This window comes from Stomoxys calcitrans, chromosome 1, assembly GCF_963082655.1.
Source record: "Stomoxys calcitrans chromosome 1, idStoCalc2.1, whole genome shotgun sequence".
NCBI lineage: Eukaryota > Metazoa > Arthropoda > Insecta > Diptera > Muscidae > Stomoxys > Stomoxys calcitrans.
Window position 1 is genome coordinate 172,590,763 of NC_081552.1, and position 12,985 is coordinate 172,603,747.

At 41.5% G+C, this 12,985-nt stretch overlaps 1 long non-coding RNA gene across 2 annotated transcripts; it reads left to right on the plus strand.

Moving 5' to 3' along the window:
* Positions 1–203: 203 nt before the first annotated feature.
* On the plus strand, positions 204–9,554 carry LOC131997837 (uncharacterized). 2 transcript variants are annotated; one of them, XR_009398460.1, is made up of 5 exons: positions 206–284; positions 1,669–2,603; positions 8,065–8,387; positions 8,456–9,191; positions 9,369–9,553. It is a non-coding gene; the product is annotated as an uncharacterized LOC131997837 (long non-coding RNA). The 2 variants fall into 2 exon arrangements; XR_009398459.1 differs by having other exon boundaries at positions 204–284; positions 8,456–9,554.
* Positions 9,555–12,985: the final 3,431 nt, after the last annotated feature.

Consider the following 12,985-nt stretch of genomic DNA (forward strand, 5'->3'; position numbering starts at 1 on the left):
TGGGAGGGAAAAACAACCTTTTGTCATGTATATAATAACATAACGTGTGAACGTAGCATTAGTCAAACCTATCTCAGTGGGTGTAGCCCCCTTAAGAAAAAGTAATTCTTCTCCAATAAATGTACCTTGACCTATAAGTATACCTTGAGTCGAGTAGTACCAACCCGGTACTCGATTAACCAGTTATACCTTCATTAAATATACCTTGATTAAACTAACTGGATATTTATGAAGCGGACGGACGGAATAAAATACGCAAAAAAAAAAAAATATTTAAATAAAAGGTAAGTAAAGTGTAAAAAATTATTGGAAATGAAAAAAAATGAAAGTGCTGTGTGTAATTAAAATTTACAGTGCGTGTAACAAAATCTCTATAAGTTGCGGTCTATTTCGGTGTGTGTGCGTGTGTGTGTGTGTATAAAAAAAAATGAATGGACAAATTACAATGATAATTAATGTAAAAACCATTTGCCAACAAAACTTAAAAAAAAAAAAAAAAAATTGCAATGCAAATAATAAAAAATTAACATAAAATTAAGTGTTGCCCCTGCAGAAAATTAAAAATTCCAACGAAAAGTGAACCTTAATATTAAAATTGTTTCATGGTGCTATATGTGTGTGAATGAAACTACAGACACCGGTTAGCAAATAATGCCGGTCAAAGAATTAATAAAAAAGGTGGGAAAAACTGAAATTCCGACACAAAAAAGTGAAAATTGGCAGAAAATAAAAATAAATGAAATTAAATAGTCATGTAAAGTGCAATTACGTGCGGTTCTGCAAACCGTAACCTACCAAAAACTCAAACCAACGTGGTTTCAAAAAAAAAAACGGTTCATTTTGATGTGCAAGTGTTTGTGATTTTAAATGCGTATGATATCGTATGACTTTACGGTACCCCTACCATAATGTGTAAACCACTCAAATCATGAATGGAGGTGGGGGGTGCTAAAAACAAACTGAGTGCCAATACAAGTTACTCTGCACAAAAAAGTGAAGTAGGAGAAGCTAACATAGGTAATTGCGGAAAATGTGTGCGTGTCATGTGACGAATGTAATGCAAACAGAACAAGTGTTGAAGCTCTCTTCTCCTTGTGGTTCAAAAAAAGATCGAAAGAACCCAAAATGAAAATGTGAAAACGAAAAAACTGAAATATTGTGAATGATTTATAAGTTCAATGAACGCAAAGTGAAAGTGTTGTGAGAAAGTTAATGTCAAATCAAAATAAGGACTCAACATTGAAGAGAAAAACTAAAATTTATAAAAAAAAATTGCGCTAATACCAAAAAAAAATTAAAAGAAATGAAAAAGGAAAATTAAAAGTTCATGAAATAAAAACAATAAAAATAAATATACCAAAGGAAATCGTCGAAACCAACGCTACAATGTTTAAATGAAGTCAATGTGAAATGACTTAGAAAAATTTTAAATAACAAAAAAAAAATCTAAAACAAATTATGAAATTTCCAAAGTTAAAAGAAAAAAAAAAAAATTTCTATGCAAAAAAAATTTCCCAAAATTAAAAATTTCAAAAATAAAACAAAAAATTTTTGAATAAAATTAAAAATTTCAAACCAAAAGAAAATCTTAAAATAATAACAACTTAAGCAAAAAAAAAAAAAACAATGCAATTTGACTAATCAACCTCCTTTTGGTTCTCTTTCCAGGTGCCACAGCGACACCAAACTCACATCGGCCGCCTAGCTTGAGAGCACGGACCATACCAGACGTGGACCAGCGACATAATGTGCCCAGGGCAGATGAACTGGTAAGTGTCAAATAAATAATACGCCACGGCGTATTCTTTATTACTCCTCTCAGCCCCCTACTTGCACTCACCACGGCATCCCTCGCTCCATGTCCAAGATGCCATAGCGATAGAAAGACGGGTCGGCCCGACATACACCGAGGTCGTCAAGAGGCTCTACCGTGGTTGAGTGATCTCCTGGGGCCGGCATCGAAAGATGACAATCTCTCGTCCGGACCAAAACGCCTTCCGCCGCAACTCGCGCTCCATGTCCAAGATGCCATAGTGATAGAAAGACGGGTCACCCACTGCGAGGTTGACAGCGAGCTCTCCGGCGGTCGAGGCACCCCAGATAGGCAGAGAGAAATGGCACTACCTCGTTCTAACCCCTGTGCACATTACACTACTGGAACACTCCTGGCGGCCCCGCACTCGCGACTGCGTAAGACCACGAGTTTCGTCGCTCTCAGTCCCCGACGGATAATTCAGGTAAGTATAAGGTAAGTATAAAGTTCCAATTCTCTAGGTCCATTTACTCATCGTACCCACACACACGTCCTTCACCGCCTGTTGACCATGGGATGTAACTTGCAAGGAATTTTATGGAAGCAATTCAAATGACCATCTATAGACGGTTCCGCCTAAACTGCCGCCCAAGGCGAACAAAAAAAAAATCTAGGTTTAATCCAGAAACTGCGTGCCTGCCAAAACTAAAGCTAAGTATCCTTAAATCTAAAATTAAAAGATAATTCAAATTCTAATTCATTTTTCGTTTATCCTATAGCTTCCTACACTAATGGCTTAAACCTATTGACCTTGGACCCATGTGATGGAATCCAACTTATAACTAAAACGGTAAGTCACTGATTTCAATTTTTATTAACTTTTTATCGGAGCGCCGCGGCCTACATTTGTAAGGTACTATGCTATGTTAAACTTCTCTTTAAAGGGGTGTCGCACTGCGGCACGCCGTTCAGACTCGACTATACAAAAAAAAGCCTCTTATCATCGAGTTTTAAACTTGAAACGGACTACACTCACTGATATGTGAGAAGTCTGCCCCCGTTCCTTAGTGGAATGTCCATGGGTAAAATTTGCAATTTGCTTTCTCGGACACATTTGTAGCTAGAAGATATTTACTGCTTTAGGTCTTTAGCATGGTAGACGCCCAATGATTTCCCTTTTAGGTCTTCAATTTCATATAAGCATTTTCCGACTGCCTTAACAATCCGACACTTAATGTACTTCTTGTTGAGCTTCGCGTTTATATTCTTTCCGAAATCGCTCAATTGATGGTTACGTCGATAGACCTCTTGACCTGGGAAAAACCTGACTCTTCGGGCACGAATGTTGTATTTGCTAGCCCTATCGCGGTAACTCTTCTGTAACCTTTTTCTGACCTCTTCCCTCACTAATTCCAAATGGTTCGACTTTGGTAAAGCATTAAACTCTGGGTCTTTCAAAGAGTCTAATTGTCTAGCCAGCCTATAAACGCTGCCGTGAGTAATCATATTGGTGCCAAAAAGAGCGAAATAAGGTGTCATGCCTACTGAAGAGTGCACCGATGACCGTAATGCGCACTCAATTGCGGACAAGTTTTGGTCCCAATCCCTTTGATCCTCCTGTAAATAAGAGCGAATCGCCGCCAATATAGATTGATTAACGCGTTCTGATGCGTTAGCTTGAGGTGAATAGAGTCCCGTTTTCATATGGCTTACGCCGTAAGCCTCCATAAACGCCGCGAAATCTTTCCCAGTAAATTGTTTTCCATTGTCGGATAAAATAGTTTCGGGCACACCAAATTTGTGGAAAACTTCTTGCTCAAGAAATCTAATAACATTTCGAGCGGTTGCCTTTCCCATTGGTTTCAATAACACATATTTGGTCAGGTGGTCTAAGACAATAAAAATGTAGCAGTTTCCTGCCTTAGAGCGTACATAAGGACCTAAAAAATCTATGTATAGCTTTTGAAAAGGACGACTGATTTCTACCATTGACTCCATCGGCTGACGCATTGGCTGATTGTTCGGCTTAGCTTCTTTACAAACTTGGCACTTCTGGACGAAAAGTCTAACCTGTGCACTCATATGAGGCCAATAATAATATTCCTTTAATCTACGAAGCGTCTTGTGGAAGCCACCATGAGCCGCTGTACTAGGGCAATGCGCTCTTTCTATGGCAGACGCGGTGAGCGATGCCGGTACCCATAACTTCCACACTGAATCCTCGCAAGGCAGATCGACAGTCACTGGTATCGTTCGTTTGTACAGAAAGCCATCTATGACTCTCAAATCTGGCAAATCATTCTGGTTAGCCTCCACGGCTTTGATCTTCTCAAGGTACTCCTCTTCCTTGAACTCAGCCGCATTGAGGTCTACTAAGCTAAAGGATGGCAATTCCAATTCATCAAGGTTATATCGCGAAAGCGCGTCTGGTACCACGTTTTGACTACCCCGGCGGTGTTCTATTTCGAAGTTGTGTCCCTGCAGTAAAAGACTCCATCTTGCCAGACGACCGCTCAGCTCTTTGTTGCCCATCAACCACTTGAGTGATGAATGATCTGTGATGACCGTAAACGGCATCAACTCTATATAAGGGCGAAACTTTTTTATTGCCATCACCACGGCTAGGCATTCCCTTTCGGTGACGGAGTAATTTTTCTGCGCTGGGGACAACTTCTGCGACATGAACGCTATGGGATGCTCGCCTCCTTCGTCGTCTTTTTGAAATAGAACACCCCCAATGCCAACGTCGGATGCATCACACTGGATGTAAAAATGTTTCCGGAAATCAGGGTGTCTTAAGACTGGACTACGGGTTAATGCCTCCTTTAGCCGTTTGAACCCAATTTTGGCTTCCTCACCAAACTCAAAGCCGCGGCCTTTCTTCAATGTCGCAAAAATAGGTGCCGCGATGGTCGCATAATCGGCAATAAAACGGCGATACCAGCCTGTCATACCTGTGAAACGCCTAACTTGTTTGACATTCTTTGGGTATTCGTATTCCACTATCGCAGAAACTTTGCTAGGATCAGGCTTTACTTTTCCCTCGCCAACTATATACCCGAGGTATCGTAGCTCTTTAAAACAAAACTTTGACTTTGCCACATTAATCTTTAGACCCGCCGCTTTCAAGGCCTTTGCCACTTGTCCCAAAAGGTCGAGATGTGTCTCAAAATCTGGGGCCACTATGAGCAAGTCATCCAAATAAACAAACACTCTTTCACGGAGATGCGCAGGAATCACCTTATCCATTAACCGGCACATTCTTTGGGCTGCGTTGCACAACCCAAAGGGCATTACGGTGAACTGGTATAAGGGTCTTCCTGGTACAGTAAAGGCCGTTTTCTCCCTGCTTTTCATCTCTAGTGGTATCTGCCAGAAAGCATCTTTCAGATCCACACTCGAGATGAAATGCGTATCCCCTAGCCGGCTAAGAAGGCCCTCAATGTTTGGGAGCGGATAAGCATCCTTGACAGTAAGGGCATTGAGCTTTCGAGCATCCAGGCATAACCTATTTTTTGTGCCTTTCCGGACTAATGTCACTGGGTTATTCCAAGGGCTCTCACTGGGCTCAATGACCTTCATGTCAAGCATCCTATCCAGCTCTGCATACATTAGGCTTTGCACTGCTGGGGATACAGGGTAATGTCGTTGCTTTACTGGTATTGCATCTGCCGTGTCAATAGTGTGTGTCTGTAAGGATGTCTTGCCCAATCCCCTTATCTCGAAAGACGGAAATTGAGATATGACCTCGTCTAATCTACCCTTCTGATCACTGTCCAATCGGTGCTGGGATGGGTCAATAGGGTCATCTTCTGCCTCGTCCTCCAACGACAAACTTTCAACACTGGCTAGCAATTTATAACGTTTCATGAAATCGACCCCAAGGTATAGTGCTTTACTTAAAGTGGGGACTAAGAAAAAGGTTACCTCACTTTCTATCTTGCCAAGTTTTACCGGGGCTCGAATACGTCCTACAACCCTGTGAGGTGTCTCGTCCGCTGTGCCGACTTGTGCTGAAAACTTGAAAATCGGTATCTGCGCCCTCTCAACTAACTCTAGACAGCCTCTGCCTAAGACGGTGACTGTTGCGCCACTGTCTAATAACCCCTCGACCTCTTCATTTCCAATTTTCACTCGCAAGAAAAGACGAGTGTCTTCTCCCTCATATAAGGTAGATGAGGCTATCTCCTGCCTGAGTTTCCTTCTCGACTTATACCGCTCTCTAGCTCTCTTGATTCGTAAGTGTCTCTTTGGGTTGTTTAGGGCATGTTCCGATTCCGTAGAGATCAGTGGACTTACCTTACCTATACCTAAAACATTATGTAATACACTTCTATCGTACAATTCATTTTTCCCATTATATTTGTTCAATTCATCTACTTCATTAACTTCATTAAATATTCTAGCTCTAGCTTGATTATACTCCTCCATTCGCATGTGCCAAGGCCTTATCTTTTTTAATTTTATTTCATTCTTTAATTCATTTTCTAATCCATTCCTTAATTCATTACTAAACCTAACCTTATTCTCTAAAATAGTTATTCTAGTGGAATCCTGCTCCACCTGATCGGCCTCTACTGGGGGTGCATTGGTTTCGGGCGCGTTTCCCCCTCTGTCGGGCCCGCTTGTCGGTTTCCCTGACATCGCGGACATTTTGGTTTCACCACGTTCTCCCTTCCGCAGCCATAGCAAAACAGCTTCCTCGTGGTAGATGGGCAGTCCATAAAACCATGGCCTTTTTCGCGACAGTTCCAGCAGACGCAACTGGACTGTCTACTGATGGCTTCTACATCTAGTTCCGGCTCTTCTTGTTCATACTCAAGCTCATTTACCCTAGGAGCAAATTGCTGACGGTGTGCTTGAGCGAACTGCCGTTGGTTAACCAGCAATAACTCGGCTTTCTTGCACTCTTCCCTGAAGTGCTGCAGCCCATACATCTTTATTGGGAAGACTAAGGCTGCCATTGCCTGTTTTAAATTGCCCTTCATCATCTCAACCATCATCTGCTCGTTCATGGGCTCGCGTTGCTGATGCCGAAGGCGCAGCATGGCATTGCAAAAGTCCTCGAATGACTCATGTGACCCTTGTCTTCGGTCCATCATCTTCCTTTGGATGTCGAAGTCACTCTCGAACTTGCGAAACTGGGCCAGGAATGCCTGCTTCAACTCTGGATAGCTGCGCGTGTACCCCAATCTTCTCTGCATCCAATACCACTCCTCCGCCGGTCCCTCTAAGAGCTGTGGGAACTTCACCAGAACTTCATCCCACTCACACTGGTAATCCTCCCGAAGCTGTTCTAAGCGAAAAATGAAGTCTTCGGCGCTTATCGACCTGGATGTGCCATCGAACTTAACCCGCCACTTCTCCACGTCTATCTTCCTCATATACTGGCGATTTGGAGTTAGCCTCGCCTGCGGGTACATTGGCTGATAAGGCGGTGCTGATGCGTTTGTAGCGTTCGGGAGATTGGTGTACTGGTTGCCTAGATGGTGGTACTGTTCCGTCGGTTGGTGAGGGGATGGCAACCCATTCTGTGGTCTCTGCGGTGCTTCTTCGGCTGAAAAGTTTGAGTCCTGATTCATTGCTGGCTCTCGGTATTCGTGGCCTCTCGGATATGGACCAGATGGCGGCATCAGCTGGCTTCCTGCCGTGGGCGGTGGAGCTGGTTGTGTGTTTGCTGTCTCTGGGACTGTTGGGTTCTTTGCAATATTTAAGTTGTTCAAGCTCTGTTGCACAAGCTGGGGTACCAGTTGCCTCAACTTCTCATCGAGCAACCTGATTAGCTCCAACTGTCCCACACCAATCGCCGAATCTATTACCGCATTTAGGGAACCTCCTTCTCGTGGAGCTTGGTAAAGCGCTTGGCGTATATTATTCGCCTCCCGGTTCTCCCTTCGCTCTCTCTGTACCGTCTGAGCTGTCAAACTGCTGAATTCCGGCGTGTCTGGGGTTATACGTACGTCCGACATGTCCGATACGGACAAAGCCGGACTGGAAACCGCCGACGTGACCATCATAGGTGTGACTGTTGCCGTTGTTGTGGCCATAGATATTGCTGTGGTTGCTGTTGTGGTGACGATGGCTGTCGCCAGGCTAGTTACTGTGGTTGTTGTTGTCGTTGCCATAGCCGATGTGGTTGGACCAGAAACTTCACTAGAGTAACTATTTGCCCTTGTATTAACCATTAAATCTAACTATAACCTATAATCCTTACTAATCTATTGAAAATTCAAAAATAAGAAGAACAAAATACTTCAGCCAAACAAATCTTCAAAATATATTAACTCTACGTTTTTTCTTCTTTCTTGCAGGTATGAAATCCAAAATTCACAAACCAGGTAGAAAGGGTAGTGCATATATCCTAACATAAGGTGGGGAACAAGTGAGAGAAGAGCAAATCCAAGCGGATAAGCGAAGCATTCTAAGTTTCCAAATAGGACTTCTCCAAACGTATCCGGAAACTGCCTTCTCTGCCGTAATGTATTGTATGACCCTGAGATGCTGTAGTATATTGGTATTACGTTTGCTACCTACGGACATAACCACACGGCTGTTGTTGAACACATAAAGATAAACCCAACAACGTCTCATGTGCTTTGGCTCATGGGTATGATTGTATTAAGCGGACGGACAGGTAAGCAAAAGTAATTTGGTCTATTGCAGTTAACTATTGTATATAATGGCATCTCCTTCTCTCCTCAGGCCCGTCGCAAACGAAATGCGGATACCAAAATCCTTAAGCTTCGTGACTTACGGGAGTTAAAGATTAGTAAAACACCGTGCCACATCCTGCATCTAACCAGCTTCCAGTCACCACCAGTTTGGCACGCGATCCAAGCTTTTGAAAACTTACGATCGGGACTCAATCCGGTAACCGAAATCCGATCAGTTGCTGGCTGTGGCGATAAAATGATGCGGTCAACCCGATAACTCGGGCCCCATGTTGCGGGCGCCATTCTTGTCGTGGACCCCGGAGGGTCCGAACTATCTCAGCGGAGAAAGGGGACATAGTGTGCTGGCGAGCGCTGGCTGTTGGCGTTAGAGCTCCGGCTGTGGCTCAGTCTGGGGCGCGGTTCTTGCCAACACACCATGTCCAGAGACAGGTGACAAAAAAAATTCAAATTTCAAACCAGCTCTGGATGTAAATGAAAAACACAGGGTCCCACTTATGTTAAGGCAGGCATGTCTTTCGCCTTCTTACTCGCACCTTCCGCTATGGATTCGCTCTTCAGGGGGCACTGAGACATCCTACAGTGCCCTGGACGGCCCACCCCAACCATGGTATCCGTTGTCCAACAGTTTTGGATACCCCAGAATCGGTCTCCCTTATCCCCCCTTACAGCTTGGTGCACTACCCCCTTCTTACCTTAGATAACTACTCCTCCATTGTGAAATGAAAACTAGGCAAAGGCGAATTTCATTTCAAACGTTATAAACGGTATGTATTTATTAAGCCGAATCAAAAATTCATTGCCAGACAAAGTTCAATCAAACGAAAAAAAAAGCAAAGAAAACAAAACAAGGAATTGTATAGTGGCAATTAAAAAAACTTCGTTTATATAAACTCCTCTCCTTCAAAGAGAAAAATAGTAATAAAATTCTCCTTCCTCCACAGGTGTATTGGGTCTTCTCATGGTGTCTGGCCTTCCTTCAGGGTCGTCTCTCCTAACTGGAGTCAGTGCTGGAGCGGCTGAGCAGTGCCCACGCTTTCCTCTTGTCTGTCCGTCCGTCTGGTTGTGGTAAGTATGTGTATTCCGGCTGTATTGTATTTCCCGTAAATAAAAGCTTTGGCTTTTTTTTTATGTCTTATATGTTTATTTTTTTTAAAGGCCTAAGTTCGCCAAGCGAACACCAACAGCAGTAAGGGCTCCTTTCCGCCCAAAAGGTCTAGAATCTTTACCCCCTGGCCCTAGGTTGAGCTCGACCTAACAGCTGAGGACAGCGCCTATTTATTCTAGCGCTGTGTTACTAATAGAAAGGTAAGTGTCTGGTGTTTGCCTGCCTAGCCGCTTTATTAACAATTAACCTTCTTTTTTATTCGTAGGAAATATGTGTGTCAAGGTCCTGTCCGTCCGTCTGAGTTCACGTATACGTCCCGCAATAGTGTTCGTGAGGAAAAGGGTACCTGCAGCACTGTCGGCTGACCAGTGCTTTTGATATAGAGCTTCCCACGATGGACAGAGGAGGTGGAGGTGTAGCTTTATGTTTTCGCGTTTGGCTTTTTGTTATTTTGTGATCAACTTTAGTGGTGTCTATTGTCTTTGATTTTCAAGTTTAGGATTTTTAACTATTGACTTTGATTTAGTTTTTAGTTTTTTTTTTTTTCTTTTTAGGTCTTTTATTATTACATTGGTATTTTCCTTTTTTTCAGGTTCTTTGGCTTTGTTTCGAAACTTTTCCCTTTTCAGGTTCCTTTTTATTTAATTTGATAACATTTCTTTTTTTTTTTCAGAGTTTTCATAGATTTTCTTTTTCAGCTTTTAATAACTTTCAGTTCGATTTATTTTAATCACCTTTTTTTCATAATCTTCTTTTTCAGCTCTTTAGTTTTTAATTTGTATTTATTTTCATTTATTTTGTTACAGCTTTTAAAACTTCTCAATAATTTATAGTTAATTTTTTTCCTCTTTCAGCAAATGTGCTGAAAGTTCAATAAATCACTTTAAAACTTTGAATTTGGTCTTTTTCTTTGTTGTTGGGTAAAAGCCAGTTCCGCCTCCTTTTCTCTGCCGAATCCAAAACCAAAAAGACTTTCTTTCTTTTTGAAAACACCACTTTCAACACTCTTCTGTACACCACCTCTTACTCCTTGCACGGCTCCCTCCAAAAAGAACTAGTCATCTTCCCTTTACTGTCCATCATGGTTCCCCCAAGCCATCATGTCCACCGAGGAACCATCATAAAATTTTGTTTTCCAAAATCGCAAAAACAAATAACATATGGTTTCCTCGATTTTCATTGTAGTAGTTACATTTGTATGTGGAGGTAACATATGCTGGTAACGCAGGGTTGCATTCACCAGCTGCCATAAAAAAACACAGACGGTTCAAACCCAGATGTCGCTCTTCTCTAATCAGACATAGGGTGACACGCTACACCATCAAATATCTGGGGATAAATTTCAACCAATTGCCCAGATTTAACACACACGCAAGACACACACTACAAAAGGCAAAAAAGTAGCTGGCTCATTCGCATATCTTCTTAACAACAGATACTTACCACAAAATACAAAACTGTTGCTTTAAAAAGTAACCGTCAGATCCATTTTAATGTACCCATTCCCTATTTGGTTCTCCATTTCCCCAACTGTTGCCAATGTACTGGAAGACTTCGAGCGCAAAGTTCTTCGAAAATGCGTGAACAAACACTTAAGAACCCCATCAAGAAATTTTCTAACGCACATATTTATGAAGCAGCAAACATCCATCCTTTTTGTAAATATGCATTCCATCACCTAAAAATATTTATCGAAAGTATAAAAGATCATGAAAACTTTCTATTATGCGACATCTATAATTTGGAGAAAAACAAGCGCTGGTCCGATCAGGCGAATCTTTTAACACCGACTCAGACCACAACAGTATGCCTCAGTTCTATCTTAGAGCCTGTCCTGGTTCACACAGAGGCTGACAAATGAAAACAAAACAACAAAAAATTGGAGTCTCAATTATTCTATACACGAAATAGAATATATGTCGCATAGTATATATGTACATAGTATAGTATATGTGTACATAGTACGGTAAATATGTAGTATATAAAGTATAGTATATATGAACATATGTAATATATATATAAGAGTAATATTCACTTCGTTAGCTTTGTAAAGAATGAAACTTATGTACCTGTTAAAATTTAATTACGTTTAATATGTTAAGTAATTACGTTTAATATGTTAAGTACACAATGTTGCTGTTAACAGTACGCTTTGTTATCTATTTTTAAGTGCTTTGGTAGTATTAGTGGTTTTTTTTTTTAACACACCAGTTACTCTGTACACAACCGTAAGAGCCGCGAGCAAGCCTGGTGGCATCAACCTAGATGATAGAACTTGATATGTTTAACGCTTAGAAATTTTGACATATCAAGTTCCCAAAAAAAAGCTTTGTTGTAGCAATTCGTCGATGTGGCCATCTTGGCCATCCATACGCCTTGGCAAGTAGCTTATATTCAGTGACAAAGAAGGTTAGAACAAGACGTAAATAGTTCCAAGGTTTTATATGTTAACCCTTGGCGAAACAATTAAAGGTGGTCTCATTTGTACAACAACCACATATCATATGGTGCAGCCCGCCATGTTGTCATCAAGCTGATCGACGTTTTGCCAACACACACAAAGAAATTTGTGTGAGTGTGTGTATACGTGTGCGTACATGAGCAGAGCAATACGTGTGCGTACATGAGCAAAGCAAATCTGTCAACTTAATACCGTCAAACCTGGCCGGCTGTTAGCAGCTATTCGCGTGAGACCACCTTTCTAAATCCGCCTTGATGTTAACCATTCGATATGTATGTCTAATGTATTTTGACAAAGTAAGAAGAAGTCCCAATAAAAGCATTCATACACAGTACAGTTGCTTTTGTGGTATTTGTTTGCAGAGTTGCGTTTCCAACGCGACACTCAAAAACAAAGCACAACGCTCATTCTGTTTTGGCCTTTAGTGTTGGTACTCTATTCGACTTTCCACGTGAACAACTACCAACCTCCATATAAAAAAAAATTGCAAATGAAAAATGTGTGAACAATTTAAATGCATTTTTAGGCTTATTATTTAAAAAAGCAATTAAAAACAATTCATTGTAGTGCAACATGATGACGGGATTGTGTCATGTGTTATCATGTTTGCCCAAGTTGAAAAAGTTTCGTCCACGCTTCTAGTGAATTTGCGCTCAGTGAAGAGCTTAGTACCGCAAATGTTTTTACTGATTTAGTTTCACTGTGAAAACTGAACTTAGCACTGAACTTGTTCACGTGAAAAGCCGAATAGAGTACCAACCCCTAAGCAGAGAATTCTGCAAGACAATTTTAACAGGGCGGAGCAGTTGCCCAAACAACAAATTTAGTACATATCTGTCAAAATCAGTATTTAGTGCAACACTGATTTGGAGTTTGCTACTAGTTCGTTGTTTGTGTGTGTTATTCTTCTTAACTATAATGCACATACACAAACGGACGTTATTAAAACTGCTTGACAGTTAACACACAGGATTCACTAATAGAAGGTTAGG